This window comes from Rattus norvegicus, chromosome 2 (genome assembly GCF_021556685.1).
Source record: "Rattus norvegicus strain SHRSP/BbbUtx chromosome 2, alternate assembly SHRSP_T2T, whole genome shotgun sequence".
Classification (NCBI taxonomy): domain Eukaryota; kingdom Metazoa; phylum Chordata; class Mammalia; order Rodentia; family Muridae; genus Rattus; species Rattus norvegicus.
Genome location: NC_141535.1, coordinates 225043117 through 225061048, shown reverse-complemented (window position 1 = coordinate 225061048; position 17932 = coordinate 225043117). Strand labels below are relative to the sequence as shown.

Below are 17932 nucleotides of genomic sequence, written 5' to 3'. Positions count from 1 at the left end.
AGGGATAAAAGGGGGAAAGAAGCAGGGGTTTGTGAAGGGGTAACCAGGAATGGGTATGTCATTTGAAATGTAAAGGAATAAAATGATTAATAAAAAATGAAATAATTTACATTAGGTTACTAAAAGACAGTTGTCTTTTATCAACTTTTCCATTTCCTTTGTTGGACTAAGTCACACAGCCTTGCTAAATGAAACACAAAGATACTTGATAAATACAGTAATTTATTTCATTTATCCAATGGTAATTTTTTGATTAAAAATCTTCAGCAATTCTCATACTTGCTTTTGAGGTCTGATTGATTCTAATCCAACAGTCTATGATGCAGCACCTTCTGTCTCCATATTCAGTCTGGTAGTTTCTTTTTATTTGGGAAACTCAGAGCATCAAATTAGACAATGGATTTCAACCAGCTTCCAACTTATCCTATCTACAAAACAGTATCCACAGTGTTTTGAGATAATTCAGCATACTTTCTGAAATCCTTTTTTTTGTCTCATTCCTCCTCACCTGTATGGTGATAGAGAAAATATTTAAGGTTACATGAGGCATAAGCACAAGGCTTGAACTGTGAGAGATTCCAAATATACATGTAGTTCCGTCGATTTGCTCAGCACTAGACAAACCATTCAACTCCTTTAATTCCTAAAATCATCTTCTCTAGGTTGAGAATGATGTTATCAGTTTTAAGGTTAGTGTGGGATAAAAAAAACCTAATGATTATGAAATACTATTTAAAACATTAATGGCATTAGAGTTTCATTGGGTAATTAAACCTAATCTAAAATCATTACCTGTGTGCAAAAATGTTGGTGTCCTGCTTTTTGTAATAGTTTCCTTGAGATACAAGTTACATACCATAAAATATTCATCTTTATAAATCACTTAATTCTGTTCCTTTGTTCTTAGTATTACCTTGAGTTGTCGAACCATAATTAATATCTAATTTTAGGACAACTCCGTTCATCAAACAGAAATCTCCAAGCCATTGATAATTATCCCCCACCCTTGTTATTCTTTCTTTATAGACCCACATGCTCTGACAGTTCACATAAAAGGAGTCCCATGACATATGCCTCACTGTCTCTACTTCTTGGAATGTCCTCAAGATCTGTCTTTGCTGCCTATAGGTAGCTGTTATCTATTCATAGGAGGTACCAGAAGCTCCCACAGGCCAGCCTCTGAATGAGCCACATAATATTTCTTTTTAGTCTATGTATCTTCTTCTCTGTCTCCAAAATCACCCTACTTACTAAATTTTCTCCATAGAATCACAGGTCCTGAGATGATTCTTTGTACAGAGTTGAAAGAAGGCCAACACTAATTGTTGTGTAATCACAAATAGAGTGAAATAAATGTACTCTGACATCTCCGAAGATGGCCTTTAAGAAATTTTTAATATCTATTCCTCACCTGAGGCTATACAATTATTGATCAGGAAATTTTATAATTTTAGATTTGAAGGGTAGACAAATACTTTTCACAAAAGAAATAAGAAATAAAATAATGCATAGTTATACAAAGATACAGTCGACAATGTGTATTTAAAGTTAGGATTTGGAATGTCTGAAACCCCAAAATGTTTCATTTTTTTCATGACATCTGGTCAATACTATGTATTAAGTTATTCACAAAAGCAATGACTTTTCCTTAACCAACTATTTTATTTATGAGTAAGATGAAAAAAAAAGGCCTGTGAGATGCATACTAAAAATATATTGCCTGGTTGCCATGAAATGTTTCTTTGTAGGGAATTAACTCTTCTTTCAAAGAATGTCTAGAAATTATATATGGATTTCAATTTAATTTCTCTCACTTTCTTCTCTAGCTGTCATTATTTTGCTTGCTTTTGGCAGTCTCTTACACTCCCTGATTTTTTTTTGTTACTTTAGTATATAATGTTCATGTTCTAACACACATTATACCACTCAAAGGTTCACATTTCCTGAATTACAATTTTTTTCTAGTTCACATTATGTTGTGGTATACAAAGAACATTTTATTGATAACAGGCCAGGAATAGTGATTTATGATTTTGATAGACGCTAAAATGAAGAAATGTTTGTCATTTGTCTTAATGACACTTTCACACATTTGGGTGGATGTCATCCTTATTTTTCTCCTCTTGGGTCTGTAAGCTACATGGATAGTTTCAGTTAAAATAAAACTCTTATACAAGCAAGAGTGATTTTATCATTTACTTTCATAATTTTTGAAAAAGTGGCTTAGCTCACGCAAGGGCAAATCTAGATTTGAACTACATGCAACCTTTTCAAAGCTTTACCCACAGTTATGTAGGGATATAGGCATGCATTTCTTTGTTTTAGTGAGAGATATGACCGGGAATAAATTGAAACACCATTGAGTAACACAGTTCCTGGGATATTTATATCTTAAACTCAAACCTGGAAGTACTACACCTCCTCTGGGACAAATCTGATATTTTACAATTTTCTCCAAAATGAAACTCAGAATTATTTCTATGTAAGTCATCTATTTTCAGAAGCTATGCCTCCCCATAACATTCAGTAATTTTTGTGCCTAAAAAAATCAGCAGCTGATAGAAACGTACTGAAGGGGCACTCATTCACTTCATAGGTGTTCTAAAGTTTTAAGTTCAGCATTCAGTGCCTGTAATGTTATATTATTATGAAGTTGGTAAAGGATGGTTTGAACGGGTTTATCTGAATTCATTCAATTTCAGATGTCATGGAGAAATTTGAGGATCATATTTCATTAAGTCAGATTTGTAGAATTTGTTTGTCTATAGTTACTAGTAAACAGAGAAGCTAGAATATGGGCCAAATCAATAATTCCAGCATGTTGAAAATTCCATTTTGGGTTGCTTTCACTTGCTCACTTCATGAAACTTTGCAGAATACATAGTAAATGCACCTTTGTAAATGGTTCCTATGTTTCAAGCATCCTGAAAAGATTCCCTGAAGACTACAGTAAAAAAGTGTATGCCGACATTTAGAATAATGTATTGGGATAAATTCACGAAGCATAGATTAGGCAAGAAATGGTGGGAAAACTAAAAGCACAAAGTCCATTCTGGTTTAGATTATATAACACTCAACATAGAAGTAAAACAGTCCTTTTATTTCTATGAATGTAGCCTCTAAATTGGTGCCCATTCTTCAACTCATTTTACTTAGTTGTAAACACAGTTGCAGAGGTCAACTTTGAAGGATTTTCTTGAACCACATCCTCCAAACCTCAAGGTACTGGCATTTGTTTTTGGTGAGGCTGTAACATACAGCTTTGGAATGAGCATTGCTCTAATCCGCTTATAGACCATCTCCCATAGCCACTATCTGCTCACTTGAGCCGGTAAAGTAGATAAATACCTCTGTCCACTTACCCAACCTGTTACTGAGAGTAGTTCCTATTTGTCCATCCTCCAGTCATATGAGAAAAAAACCCTAAAATTCACTATCCTCAATTGTAATGTTTTTGTTTTGTTTTTATACAAATTATCTCCTTAACTTCTTTCTGTCTGGCTTGGGTTTCCTTTAACAGCATTTTGTGGCATTTCCTATAACTCTTCTGGCATTTCTTCCTTCCTTACAAGAACACACTATGTGGTTTCGACTGTTACCTTTATAATTCATTAGAAGTTTTCCGGTTATAAGTTTAACCTACATAATAGTCTATAAATAGGTCAAGGTTGTGAATGGGACTTTATTTTCGTGTCTCTTCCACCTTGCTATTCCGGGCACATTGTAGATTTCAATAAATGTCTGTTGAATGACAATGGACTGGTTCTGTGAGACTTGCTTGTTATTCTCCAGTGGATACATGTCCTACTGAGAGACAGCTCTTTCTAGTTTCTTATTTGCTTTTCAAGTTGTTCTTTTTCAACTCACATGTATAAATATATATCAATTCAGATTCCACCAAGGAAATCACTTTCTGATTAAATCAGAATACCAGGGAAAGGATTTTACAAGAGAAATAAGCTCATCAAGGAAGACAGAGAAAACAATAGAGGTTGTGTTTTCAAGCTAGATACACTGAAGCCTACAAATTCCGATGGAGCAATTTTGCCGTCCACCCCTAGCAGAGTCTCATTCACTGGGCTGGGGCCTGGTCTCACACTGTTAGGAACTTAGGAAAAATAGGCAATCACTAATTGACTGCAGTTATCTTACACCACAGATAACAAAGGAGACGCAGAAGATATGAATAATCTTCATCACAAGCCCCCCTCCCAACCCCAACACAACCAAGTACAAAATGATGGCGGTTAAAAGACTGGTAACTGGTAAGACATAGGGCAGAGGAGGGCACTGCAGTGTTGATGGCAGAGGGTAACGATCATGCCATTTTGGCCTAAACTTTTTCTTGATGTCACCTGTTCCTATTTACCTTCATCTTTGCTCTGTCCTCTGTAATCCTGGCCATGATTTAGTCCCTGACATTAACAATAGATTACTGCTTTGGAATAAAAAGTTAGTGTCTCACTTTGTAATATAATTACTTATCATTCTGGATTACTCATTTATATCCATAAAATCTACTCCAGCTCTACTATAATGGCAATGCCTGGTGTCCTGCCATCTCTTGTGGCTTTGGTTTCATGCCCATGACTCTAGCACTATATGTGCTTTTATTTGAGTTTTTACTTAGTAACAAACCCTTATTATTTCATCTCACTGCTTAACTTCATTCATTCTCTCTTCCTTCCTTTCTTTCTTCCTCTTCCTCCTCGTCTTCCTCTTCTTCCTCTTCCAACAGAGAAGTTTTCTATTTTAACTGAGAAGTTATTCATACTCATGGTTGGGAGAGCTTGCAATTCACCTTGTTAACTGAATAGGTGGGGAAACCGACAGCTAGCCTGTAAGAGGTCAGTCTATGAGCCTTGTGACCTGCCATTATAGCTGTCTATCTACCAGAAACACCATTATCCTAAAGTTTTGCAACTTCCCAAAATAGTAATATCCCTAGAGTCCAAGAGTCCAAATGTGAGCTGGTGAAGGACTTCTATACCCAAACCATACCACTTTCCTCCCTCATAGGCTCATGGCTGTGTAATAAAAAGTTTACTCACTCCAACTTACAGAATTCCCATCTCTTGGATGTTTCCAACCTTCCAAATCAAAATCTAATTCCAAATCCAAAGTATTTTCTGAGGTTAAAAAAAGCAATAACAACAACAAAAGCAACAAGAAACAAAACCACCTTAGTTGGGAAACCTGTGAGATCAAAAGAAAAAGATAAATTGTTCCAAAATAATTGTTCTCATTCCAATGACAGGGAAACAGGCCATCAAAGACGTAACTAAAGCAAGTCCAAAAGCCAGCAAGGAAAATGTTAAATCTGTTTCTCCAAGTCCAGCATCTTGGGTACTCAAGACATCACTTGACTCTATTTGGACTGGGAGCCTTAACTCTGAAGCCCTACCAAGTGTGTGTGTGGCCTCTCTCATGGGGCAGCCTCCCCCTGTTCCTACAGCCTTCCTTGGCAGTCATTCAGTTGTGAGTCTCTCTGTTAATTCCCATCTATTGCAAACTGAAGCTTAAGTGATGTGGGTTGATTGAGACTCTGACCACCAAATTCCAAACTGCGAGGCAGGCTCCATGCTCAGGGATAGCTGGCTTACACAAGATGAGCCCGATGCTATCTTTTGTAAACTATTGTTTTGATTTTCTTTGATTCTTCTTGGTTGTTGTTAGTTTTTTGTTTTGTTTGTTTGTTTGGTTGGTTTCTTTTTTTTCTTTTTTTTGCCTTGACTCATATCTAGTTTTCTACCAAAAGTTACATTTTATATTGTCATATGGAAAGAGGAACTGTAATGTAACTACTAGAAAAGATTCTCATATGAAATACCATATGAATGCATTTTTAAAATTATAAGCTGCTATAATTAATTTGTATTAATAGTGATATGCAAAGTAGTTTTCACAAAGTTCAGCTGAAACATAATACCTGTTGACAGTAATAACTCTTTTGTACATATTTTGTTGAGTATGCAAATACACTAGGCCTATTTTTTCATCTCTAAGTAAACATTTGAACAAGTATATTTGTTAATGTCCACAGTATGTTTATTATCGTGGCTGGAGTAGTAGACAAGGAAAATTTTTAAGACCTCAGATCTTATATTTTATTTTTCCTTTCATTGAAAATAGATTCTTTCCTCACATAATACATCCTGTTAAGGTTTGCCCTTTCTCTACTCCTCAAAGTTCCTCATCCCTCCAGATCTATGTCTTTTCTTTCTCTCATTAAATAAGAACAGGCTTCTTAGAAACAGTAATTTAAAAATTGTAACAAGGTAAAAAAAAACCTATTACATTGAAGTTGGACATAACAAACCAACAGGAGGGAAAAAGCTTAAGAAAAGGCAAAAGAATCAGAGACTCACTCATTCACACATTTCAGAAACTCCATAAAAACAATAAACTGGTGGCCAAAGTACATATGCAGAGGACATAGTTGCATACCCATACAGGTATAAATGTCTCCTATTTTCTCAAGCTCTGCAAATATATGGCTTGGGCTGAGCCCAGAATGTTTCTATCTAACTATCCATAGGCCTAGGCCTAAAAGCTTCTAGACTCTGTACAATCTAATATTCTGCAAGCCCAGACCCTGAAGGTTTCACTTACCAGCCTTTGTTTGCTACCTTAAGTCAAGAATGTTTCAGCCTCCAAGACTTACTGCTGAATAAACTCACCCTTTCTAGCTCTTTATAAACTCTGTATGCCTGGTTCAACCCTGATATTCTAGGTCAAATTCTTCTTGAAGCTGACTGATTCAAATTGGCTTCTCTTGACTTCTGACTGAATTGATCAGCTTGGAAAAACTGCCTCTGAACTCCATGAACTGAATTAAACTCATTGCAATGATTAACTAGAACTATAAAAACTGAACTGAACTCAAATGCACTCAATTGAATTATACTGAACTCAGCTGAACTCCCCTCCACTTCACTCCCTACACTGATCATAAGTGGCCTCTCTTTTCTGTCTGTTCTAGTGAGCGTTGGGCATATCCCATATTTGACTCATTCTGTCAAATCTTTTTCTGACTCATCACTTTACCTGCACCTCAAATAGGAGTCATTCTGGGGGGATTAAAAATAGGTAATAAGGGTATTCCATTATCCCAGCCTATATTCCTATATTTCTATATTCCTGCATTCTGGTATTCCTGTATTCCTGTATTCCAAAACAATCACCCTGACACAGGTCTTTGATGTTGTCACTTGCCAAAGTAGCCATGATGCTGAATTAAAATGCCTCCACATTTAGGCCCTGTACATGCTGTTTCAGTCTTTGTGAATTCATTTGAGCTTTTCATATGTTATTTTTCTTGGTTTCCTTCATCCCCTCTGCTCTTATAGTTTCTGATTCCTCTTCCTTGGGTTCCCTGAGCTCTAAGTACAGGATTTGATGAAGGTATCTTATTTAGGACATATGAGTTTTTCAATCTCTCTCTCTCTCTCTCTCTCTCTCTTTCTCTCTCTCTCTCTCTTTCTCTCTGAGTGTGTGTGTGTGTGTGTGTGTGCATGTGTGTGTGTTTCTATGCATGTATATGTCTTTGTATGTCCATGTGATGTCTGATTGTGGGTCTATGTATTTGTTCCCCTCTGTTGTACAAGGAAGCTTTCTGATGATGACTGAGCAAAGCACTGATCTATGAATATTACAGAACATCACTAGGAATCATTTTATCACTAAGGTTTTGTTTGTTTGTTGGTTTTAAAACAAGTCGTATTTAATATTATCCTAGATTTCTGGGTTATCTGGTCTATGGTTCTTATTCAATCAAGCAGTGTCAGGTATGGATTTTATCACAATTATTTGTTGGTTGGTTACTCCCACAAACTTCTGACACCATTACCCTAGCATGTCTTACAGGCAGTGGTTGAGGCTGGATTAGTGTATGCTACTTTTTTGTTGGCATTAAGAGTACCCTACTGCACCAAAGACTCTAGATTGTAGGGGTAATGTTGTGGTTTGCCCTGGGGTTATCTGTATTTTGATGCTAATTCCACTGCTCCAAGGACAGCTGCCTAGTCATGTCCTGTACTCAGAACTCAGGTGACTGCACCAGAACCTTCTGCCCCATTGAATTTGTAAAATACAGGTGAGGGGCAGGTACTTGATGAAAGGAGGCCTGTCATTGGAGGAGAAGGAAGGATGGGTGGGAAAGCAGTTTGAAGGAAGAGAAGGACACTGAAACTGGAAGGAGGAAGAGACAGGAAGGAGAGAGAGAGAAGCCATGGCAGGTGATGATAAGATTCTGTTCTGTGTTTTACAGGTTGTTATTAGTGTTCTTAATGGATTGATAGGACTGGGCTTTGTATATTCAGGTGGGCAATTATATCTTATCAATTGGGTCAAAAATTATTGTGGTGTGTGTTCTTTTTTTTTTTATTGACTTGAGTATTTCTTATATACATTTTGAGTGTTATTCCCTTTCCCGGTTTCCGGGCAAACATCCCCCTCCCCCCTCCCCTTCCTTACGAGTGTTCCCCTCCCAACCCTCCCCCCATTGCCGCCCTCCCCCCAACAGTCTAGTTCACTGGGGATTCAGTCTTAGCAGGACCCAGGGCTTCCCCTTCCACTGGTGCTCTTACTAGGATATTCATTGCTACCAATGAGGTCAGAGTCCAGGGTCAGTCCATGTATAGTCTTTAGGTAGTGGCTTAGTCCCTGGAAGCTCTGGTTGCTTGGCATTGTTGTACATATGGGGTCTCGAGCCCCTTCAAGCTCTTCCAGTTTTTTCTCTGATTCCTTCAACGGGGGTCCTATTCTCAGTTCAGTAGTTTGCTGCTGGGATTCGCCTCTGTATTTGCTGTATTCTGACTGTGTCTCTCAGGAGCAATCTACAACCGGCTCCTGTCGGTCTGCACTTCTTTGCTTCATCCATCTTGTCTAATTGGGTGGCTGTATATGTATGGGCCACATGTGGGGCAGGCTCTGAATGGGTGTTCCTTCAGTCTCTGTTTTAATCTTTGCCTCTCTCTTTCCTGCCAAGGGTATTCTTGTTCCCCTTTTAAAGAAGGAGTGAAGCATTCATTTTGATCATCTGTCTTGATTTTCATTTGTTCTAGGCATCTAGGGTAATTCAAGCATTTGGGCTAATAGCCACTTATCAATGAGTGCATACAATGTATGTCTTTCTGTGATTGGGTTAGCTCACTCAGGATGATATTTTCCAGTTCCAACCATTTGCCCACGAATTTCATAAAGTCATTGTTTTTGATAGCTGAGTAATATTGCATTGTGTAGATGTACCACATTTTCTGTATCCATTCCTCTGTTGAAGGGCATCTGGGTTCTTTCCAGCTTCTGGCTATTATAAATAAGGCTGTGATGAACATAGTTGAGCACGTGTCTTTTTTATATGTTGGGGCATCTTTTGGGTATATGCCCAAGAGAGGTATAGCTGGATCCTCAGGCAGTTCAATGTCCAATTTTCTGAGGATCCTCCAGACTGATTTCCAGAATGGTTGTACCAGTTTGCAATCCCACCAACAATGGAGGAGTGTTCCTCTTTCTCCACATCCTCGCCAGCATCTGCTGTCACCTGAGTTTTTGATCTTAGCCATTCTCACTGGTGTGAGGTGAAATCTCAGGGTTGTTTTGATTTGCATTTCCCTTATGACTAAAGATGTTGAACATTTCTTTAGGTGTTTCTCAGCCATTCAGCATTCCTCAGCTGTGAATTCTTTGTTTAGCTCTGAACCCCATTTTTTAATAGGGTTATTTGTTTCCCTGCGGTCTAACTTCTTGAGTTCTTTGTATATTTTGGATATAAGGCCTCTATCTGTTGTAGGATTGGTAAAGATCTTTTCCCAATCTGTTGGTTGCCGTTTTGTCCTAACTACAGTGTCCTTTGCCTTACAGAAGCTTTGCAGTTTTATGAGATCCCATTTGTCGATTCTTGATCTTAGAGCGTAAGCCATTGATGTTTTGTTTAGGAAATTTTTTCCAGTGCCCATGTGTTCCAGATGCTTCCCTAGTTTTTCTTCTATTAGTTTGAGTGTATCTAGTTTGATGTGGAGGTCCTTGATCCACTTGGACTTAAGCTTTGTACAGGGTGATAAGCATGGATCGATCTGCATTCTTCTACATGTTGCCCTCCAGTTGAACCAGCACCATTTGCTGAAAATGCTATCTTTTTTCCATTGGATGGTTTTGGCTCCTTTGTCAAAAATCAAGTGACCATAGGTGTGTGGGTTCATTTCTGGGTCTTCAATTCTATTCCATTGGTCTATCTGTCTGTCTCTGTACCAATACCATGCAGTTTTTATCACTATTGCTCTGTAATACTGCTTGAGTTCAGGGATAGTGATTCCCCCTGAAGTCCTTTTATTGTTGAGGAGAGTTTTAGCTATCCTGGGTTTTTGTTATTTCAGATGAATTTGCAAATTGTTCTGTCTAACTCTTTGAAGAATTGGATTGATATTTTGATGGGGATTGCATTGAATTTGTAGATTGCTTTTGGTAAAATGGCCATTTTTACTATATTAATCCTGCCAATCCATGAGCATGGGAGATCTTTCCATCTTCTGAGGTCTTCTTCAATTTCTTTCTTCAGTGTCTTGAAGTTCTTATTGTACAAATCTTTTACTTGCTTGGTTAAAGTCACACCGAGGTACTTTATATTATTTGGGTCTATTATGAAGGGTGTCGTTTCTCTAATTTCTTTCTCGGCTTGTTTCTCTTTTGTGTAGAGGAAGGCTACTGATTTATTTGAGTTAATTTTATACCCAGCCACTTTGCTGAAGTTATCAGCTTTAGTAGTTCTCTGGTGGAACTTTTGGGATCACTTAAATATACTATCATATCATCTGCAAATAGTGATATTTTGACTTCTTCTTTTCCGATCTGTATTCACTTGACCTCCTTTTGTTGTCTGATTGCTCTGGCTAAAACTTCAAGAAGTATATTGAATAAGTAGGGAGAGAGTGGGCAGCCTTGTCTAGTCCCTGATTTTAGTGGGATTGCTTCAAGTTTCTCTCCATTTAGTTTAATGTTAGCAACTGGTTTGCTGTATATGGCTTTGACTATGTTTAGGTATGGGCCTTGAATTCCTTTTCTTTCCAGGACTTATATCATGAAGGGGTGTTGAATTTTGTCAAATGCTTTCTCAGCATCTAATGAAATGATCATGTGGTTTTTTTTTTTTTATTAACTTGAGTATTTCTTATATACATTTTGAGTGTTATTCCCTTTCCCGGTTTCCGGGCAAACATCCCCCTCCCCTTCCTTATGGGTGTTCCCCTCCCAACCCTCCCCCCATTGCCACCCTCCCCCCATAGACTAGTTCACTGGGGGTTCAGTCTTAGCAGGACCCAGGGCTTCCCCTTCCACTGGTGCTCTTACTAGGATATTCATTGCTACATATGGGGTCAGAGTCCACGTGGTTTTGTTCTTTCAGTTTGTTTATATAATGGATCATGTTGATGGTTTTCCGTATATTGAACCATCCCTGCATGCCTGGGATGAAGCCTACTTGATCATGGTGGAGGATTGTTTTGATGTGCTCTTGGATTCGGTTTGCCAGAATTTTACTGAGTATTTTTGCGTCGATATTCATAAGGGAAATTGGTCTGAAGTTCTCTTTCTTTGTTGGGTCTTTGTGTGGTTTAGGTATAAGAGTAATTGTGGCTTCATAGAAGGAATTCGGTAGTGCTCCATCTGTTTCAATTTTGTGGAATAGTTTGGATAATATTGGTATGAGGTCTTCTATGAAGGTCTGATAGAATTCTGCACTAAACCCGTCTGGACCTGGGCTTTTTTTGGTTGGGAGACCTTTAATGACTGCTTCTATTTCCTTAGGAGTTATGGGGTTGTTTAACTGGTTTATCTGTTCCTGATTTAACTTCGGTACCTGGTATCTGTCTAGGAAATTGTCCATTTCCTGCAGATTTTCAAGTTTTGTTGAATATAGGCTTTTATATTAAGATCTTATGATTTTTTGAATTTCCTCAGAATCTGTAGTTATGTCTCCCTTTTCATTTCTGATTTTGTTAATTTGGGCACACTCTCTGTGTCCTCTCGTTAGTCTGGCTAAGGGTTTATCTATCTTGTTGATTTTCTCAAAGAACCAACTTTTGGTTCTGTTGATTCTTTCTATGGTCCTTTTTGTTTCTACTAGGTTGATTTCAGCTCTGAGTTTGATTATTTCCTGCCTTCTACTCCTCCTGGGTGTATTTGCTTCTTTTTGTTCTAGAGGTTTTAGGTGTGCTGTCAAGCTGCTGACATATGCTCTTTCCTGTTTCTTTCTGCAGGCACTCAGCGCTATGAGTTTTCCTCTTAGCACAGTTTTCATTGTGTCCCATAAGTTTGGGTATGTTGTACCTTCATTTTCATTAAATTCTAAAAAGTCTTTAATTTCTTTCTTTATTTCTTCCTTGACCAGGTTATCATTGAGTAGAGCATTGTTCAATTTCCACGTATATGTGGGCATTCTTCCCTTATTGTTATTGAAGACCAGCTTTAGGGCGTGGTGGTCTGATAGCACGCATGGGATTATTTCTATCTTTCTGTACCTGTTGAGGCCAGTTTTTTGACCAATTATATGGTCAATTTTGGAGAAAGTACCATGAGGAGCTGAGAAGAAGGTATATCCTTTTGCTTTAGGATAGAATGTTCTATAAATATCTGTTAAGTCCATTTGGCTCATGACTTCTCTTAGTCTGTCTACGTCTCTGTTTAATTTCTGTTTCCATGATCTGTCCATTGATGAGAGTGAAGTGTTGAAATCTCCTACTATTATTGTGTGAGGTGCAATGTGTGTTTTGAGCTTTAGTAAGGTTTCTTTTACGTATGTAGGTGCCCTTGTATTTGGGGCATAGATATTTAGGATTGAGAGTTCATCTTGGTGGATTTTTCCTTTGATGAATATGAAGTGTCCTTCCTTATCTTTTTTGATGACTTTTAGTTGAAAATTGATTTTATTTGATATTAGAATGGCTACTCCAGCTTGCTTCTTCAGACCATTTGCTTGGAAAGTTGTTTTCCAGCCTTTCACTCTGAGGTAGTATCTGTCTTTGTCTCTGAGGTGTGTTTCCTGTAGGCAGCAGAATGCAGGGTCCTCGTTGCGTATCCAGTTTGTTAATCTATGTCTTTTTATTGGGGAGTTGAGGCCATTGATGTTGAGAGATATTAAGGAATAGTGATTATTGCTTCCTTTTATATTCATATTTGGATGTGAGGTTATGTTTGTGTGCTTTTCTTCTCTTTGTTTTGTTGCCAAGACAATTAGTTTCTTGCTTCTTCTAGGGTATACCTTGCCTGCTTATGTTGGGCTTTACCATTTATTATCCTTTGTAGTGCTGGATTTGTAGAAAGATATTGTGTAAATTTGGTTTTGTCATGGAATATCTTGGTTTCTCCATCTATGGTAAGTGTTGTAGAGAGTAGGTAATAAGTTGGAAATAAGTAGAATTGATATTGCTCAAAATATATAAATATCAGATATTCACAAAATATACTTGAATATGATCAAAATGGCTGTTTGCCCGAGGAACTGAAAGTGTACAAGAGGAAAAGCAAGCACGAGTAGAAGTCAAAGTGAGAAAAACTGGTAGGAATAAATGGTTGTCATCCTCTAAGTCAACATGTGAATAAAGTAAAGGATATCAATTTCATCTTACCAGAGAAAAGGAAGCAGGAAAATGAAAATGACTTCTCTGGGATCCATCAAAGAACTAAAGTTGTAGCAAAACTGCCACCTCAAAACATGTACAAACAAATACATGCATAAAATCATTGAAGAAATTTGCCTTCCTGAAGCAGAGGGCAATGGAGTAGTGCCTGGGACCCCAATGTAGCAAGCACAGAGGGACATTGGAGTCAGTCACAGCACAGAGCTCAGCCATGACACAAATGTTGGAATTACTAAAGACAATTTTAAATCACCTAATATGTATGGTATGTATGCTAAATGGGAAATATACAAGAATAGATGTAAAGTTTAAGCAGACATAAAAAGTCTAAGAGAGACAAAGGGAAATATGGTGGGAAGAACACACACCATAATAGAAAATAAGTCCTTTAGTTGAGTAATCACTGAGTTTGAATCAAGAATTTAATGTGCATAAGGGTTTGAGTGCATAGTAACTCTCGGATGGAAATGGAAAGAGGAAAGAGAAAATGAAACAACATATTGACATGGGGATGTACCTCAGTGCTGCAGACTCATGTGGATCTGGGATTTGTCCTTCACCTTGCAAGGAAAAGAATCAAGTGAATAAGAAAAAACACCCCCAGAAGAATTTTAACCATAAAAGAAATTTGTTTTAAGTCATACTCAGTTGATAGATTTTATTGGGTCTGTAGTAATATGGAAGTGAAGGCATTAATAAGGGAGTTGGGGCTTTATGAATGTTTAATATAAAACTCAAAAAAATCATAGCTATATTCCATCCTTGGAACATAGTTATCCTCCCTCTTCTTAGGCCACTTCTGTACAGAGTGATTCCCCTACACAGAGGGGAAATAAAAAAGAACTTCATAGTGAAATACCCGATAAAATATTCTAAGTTGGAGTCCTGGATAGTTTCATGTCATCTTGACAGAAACAAAAGTCATGGGGAAGGAGAGAATCTCAATTAAGAAAATGTCTCCATAAGATCTGACATGCCTATAAGACATCTTCTTAATTAGTGACTGGTGTGGAAGGGCCTGGCCCATTGCAGAGGATGCCATCCCTGGACTGGTGGTCCTGGGTGCTATAGGGAAGTTTGGACAAGACAGAGTGAGACTGTTGAGGTTTAAATCTCAGCTCATGTCTGGACAGAACACACCAAGCCAACATGATTCCACATGGAGAGGTTTAATGAGAGAAGAGTAGAAGAGGGGAGGAACAAAGGAAACCAGCCATGAGCACATGGAGGGAAGGGTTTGGGAAATGGGAGAGAAGGAAAGAAGGGGAAGAGGGCAAGAGAGCAGAGAAGAGAAGAACAAAGAGAGTGAGGAGGGGGCAAGCAGCCCCTTATATAGTATCAGGCACAGGGGGCTGTTGCCAGGTATCTGTGGGTTGTAGAGCTTAGACAGAATACCAACATTCCCCCATTTTGGTTTAATGCAAAAGAAAAATTAGAGGTGATGGAGCAGCAAGAATAGGGTCATCATGTTCTCTGACTACTTCCTGCTTGCTCTGGAGTGATGTGTCTCTAGGGAACCTAGAAAAATGGGTATGGGATGTTTGTCCAGTCATAAGACTTGGCTGATTCCTTGTTGTCCAGGGTCTGTGGAACCATCTGAGGATAGATCAGAAAGAACAGGTCCAATAGAAGTGTCTGTGTTTGTGAGAGGAGATTGGACATCTGGAGGTCACTGGAACTATTCCACGTGTAGTAAGCACCTGGAATATATATATATATATATATATATATATATATATATATATATATATATATATATATATAGAGAGAGAGAGAGAGAGAGAGAGAGAGAGAGAATAAGATTAACTGCATGAACATTCTTTAAGATAAGCTTTTTTGTGGAGCAGAAAGAACAATTTGTTCTACAGAACGTGTCCTAGATGTCTTAAAACAGTTTGCCATGACAAAAAGACAGATAGAGAAAGCAGTTTCCAGATCCTATTTTGAAAGACTGTTTAGCAACAGATGGGTTCTGGGCCTCCCAGATTTGGGGGGGGGGGCGTCTGCCTGAGAAGCTGGTAAAGGAAGCAACATGTCCGTGTTAGTAGGTTGACTGGCTAGGAAAAGGAGAAGGGCTGCAGGCGAGCTTGAATTTAGGCAAATGGGTGGAGCAAAACAGAGGCTCCCAACTTAGCTAGAAGATCCCTTCCCAATAAGGGGATAGGGCATGTTGGTACCACCAAAAAGGAAGTGGTGAGAGGTACACCCCTAAAAATGCAACTAAGTGGTGGGGTTTGAAGATAATGTTGCCCCCTACCCAACAATGGGGAAACAGAAGAGAGAAGTGCATCCCCAAAACTCCATTAGGACTGAGTAAGTGGCCCCACTGTCCAAGAGGAAGGAGACTTGGACTGCCCACAAACCATGACAGTTACCTAGGGCTCCCTGCTGGTGATGGCAATGATCAGGTCAAGGGAACTCAGGCCCCTTCAGTTGTCCATAGCCAAGCCTAGGAGATTGGCTAGAGGGTTATCTGGATGTGCTGTTGACCTGTCCTGTGCTACTCAAGCGCAATAGACAGCCCAGTGTCCCTCTTGATGGCACCTAGAACTTAGTTCCCTTGGCTTGCAGAAGTTAGGGCAAGCATTTGCTCAATGATGTTGTTGACCTTGTTGATTTGTAACAGGAGCCTAGTGGACTCTTAGCCTTAGAAGACCAGGAGTTCCTGGCAGGGGCTGAGGCTGGTTTTAGTCTGTTAGCCTTCTCATCTCTCCCATGGTACACTTTAAAGGCTAGCACCAAAATTTCTGCCTGTGGAGTTAGGGGCCCCCTTTCTAGTTTTTTTTTTAAGTTGTCTTTTAGGTTGGGGTAGCTCTGAGAAAAGAAATAGGTCATCAGAAGTTGCTTACCTTCTGAGTTTTCAGGATCTAGATTAGTGAATTGTAATAAAGCCTTGGAAAGGCATTCTAAAAATTGGGATGGATTTTCTTGTTTGTTTTTTTTTCCTGGATGACTTCTTGTATTTTCAAAATTCACTGGTTTTAAGACTGTCCTGTAAAGACTGGCTAGGAGACAGGTCATGAATCTATCTCTGGCTAAAAATCACCCATGGAATTATAATTCTACTGGGGATCTTGGTCAGGTACTGCCTCAGATCCAATTGGGTATGTTCGTCTGCATGTATTCTCGCCTGCTCCCAAACTCACCAGCATTCCTCAGGAAGTAAATTATTAGTAAGGATCATATGTCAGGACAGGGTAGGAATGAAAAATCTACAGAGCAAGGGAGACAAGGAAGTGTGTGCGTGCAGATGCACAGCTGGGACACTGGCACACAGGTGTTGATGTGAATACATTGGAAAAGACAGTGTGAAAGCTGTTTTTCTCGAGGCTGTGGCAGGCTGAGCACAGAAGCAAAGTCCCAGACAGAAAGAGAGAGCTCGCTTGCACACAGGTCTTAGCAAGCAGAATACCTGGCAGGACTCAAGGGACTTGGCCAGACTCGCTTTTCCTGCTGCTGCAAACCATGAGCCGCAGCGACAGTCAGAGCACAGAAGGGAGTGTGCCAAGTGTAGGGGTTGCATGCATGTGGGAAAGCAGGTCTCACAGAGTCCCTGACAGATGCAAGGAATGGGGCTATATCTGCTTTTTGCGAGCGGCGAAGACTGATAGACCCATGGGTGAGAATAGGGATTATTAGTTGCCCCTATCAGTGCTGGGGCTACACTCAGAACCAATGCTCCTGAGCCAGAGGGCAGTTTATCCAGGCCCGGCCTGGCATTTTAAACTGTCTCAAAAAGAGGGAGAAAAAAATCTCACCCAAGGGAAAAGGTCCTAGAACGAGGGTCAGTGAAAGGATCCGTTCCCAGGGGCAGCGCAAGGGTAGCTCCAACCTCAAGAATGTTCCCCTGAGACCATATGTACATCATGGAAAGTCAAATTCTGAGGTAAAGAAGCACACAGAGGTCGAGTAGGTACCGCTCACGTGATTAAAGAGGGCACTCTCCTTGGCAGGCAGCTCAAGCAGTGTATCAAGGCAATGGAGAGGCCTGCTGGACTGACCAGTCAGTACCCAGGACACAGGTTACCTCAGCAGGATGCCACAGGAAGCAGAAACACAGAAAGGTATATGGATATTTGGGCGTAAAGAACCTCCTTCCATTTACCAGACTGCTGGCAATAATTGTGAAGATCCCATAAAATTGAGGAATTTAATGTGCCGTTATGTGGCCATTTTGAATTATTTTCTAATGAATACTGGGTCCAAACATTATTGTAAGGGTGTATCAGTTTGATGTCCTCAGGTGAAGCATTAGTTTTAGAGTTTTGAAATACTCCAGAAAACATAATCTGGAGATACTT

General features: G+C 39.2%; 1 long non-coding RNA gene across 1 annotated transcript in view; it reads right to left on the bottom strand.

Annotated features, from left to right (window-relative positions):
* Positions 1 to 202: 202 nt before the first annotated feature.
* Positions 203 to 17932, bottom strand: part of LOC147996563 (uncharacterized) — a 53225-nt gene continuing 35495 nt past the window's right edge. The window contains exon 5 of the long non-coding RNA XR_015676975.1: positions 203 to 508. This is a non-coding gene — a long non-coding RNA (uncharacterized LOC147996563). The remainder of the gene's footprint in view (positions 509 to 17932) is intronic.